We start from the raw sequence: 861 nt of genomic DNA, 5'->3' as shown, positions 1-861 counted from the left end.
GGAGTAGGGATTAAAATTTGACCCGTTGCCACCATAAGAAATACAATTAGCTTGTTCAGAAGAACCAGAAGAAAAGGGATTTCCTACTTGACAATCTACACTAGCATGTCCCCCTCGCCCACAAAGCTCACAAGAAAGAAAATTGGGGGAAGAAGAAGAAGAAGCATTCATAGCTGAAACCCCTAAATTACCCAAATTCTTATTTAATTCAGCAATTTGAACAGATAAAGCAGTGATAGAATCAACATTATAAATTCCAACTCCCTTTTTATTTGCTCTTTCATTGTCCCATTGATAACTGTTGGCTGCCATCTCTTCCAAAAGTTCATATGCTTCCTCGGGAGTTTTCCTCATAAGGGTACCACCTGCAGTTGCATCTAACATCGAACGAGAAGATTGATTAATGCCACTATAAAAAGTTTGCACTTGCATCCAAACAGGTAGACCATGGTGAGGACATTTCCTAAGCATTTCTTTAAATCTCTCCCACGACTCATACAAGGATTCATTACCAAATTGTGAAAAAGTTGTTATGTCATTCCTTAATTTAGTCGTTTTAGAAGGTGGAAAATATTTAGATAAAAACTTTTGTGCCAAATCATTCCATGTAGTAATAGAACCTGCTGGAAGAGAATTAAGCCATTCTTTTGCTCTATCTTTCAAGGAAAAGGGAAACAACCTAAGTCGAACTGCATCCTCACTAACTCCATTATGCCTAAAAGTATCACATATTTCAAGAAAATTAGCAATATGAGAGTTAGGATCATCATTAGGGCCAGAAAATTGTACACTCATCTGGATTATCTGAATAATTGCAGGCTTGATCTCGAAGTTGTTTGCTTGCACATTGGGCCTTCTAAT

General features: G+C 37.3%; 1 non-coding gene across 1 annotated transcript; it reads left to right on the top strand.

Annotated features, from left to right (window-relative positions):
* The first annotated feature begins 442 nt into the window (after window positions 1-442).
* LOC127791262 (small nucleolar RNA R71) lies at window positions 443-549 on the top strand. Its single transcript, XR_008020902.1, has one exon. It is a non-coding gene; the product is annotated as a small nucleolar RNA R71 (small nucleolar RNA).
* The last annotated feature ends 312 nt before the right edge of the window (window positions 550-861 follow it).

The sequence above is a fragment of the Diospyros lotus genome, chromosome 14 (genome assembly GCF_014633365.1).
Source record: "Diospyros lotus cultivar Yz01 chromosome 14, ASM1463336v1, whole genome shotgun sequence".
In the NCBI taxonomy this organism is placed as follows: domain Eukaryota; kingdom Viridiplantae; phylum Streptophyta; class Magnoliopsida; order Ericales; family Ebenaceae; genus Diospyros; species Diospyros lotus.
The sequence above is the reverse complement of the archived record's forward strand: the minus strand, read 5'-3'. Positions and strand labels throughout refer to the sequence as shown.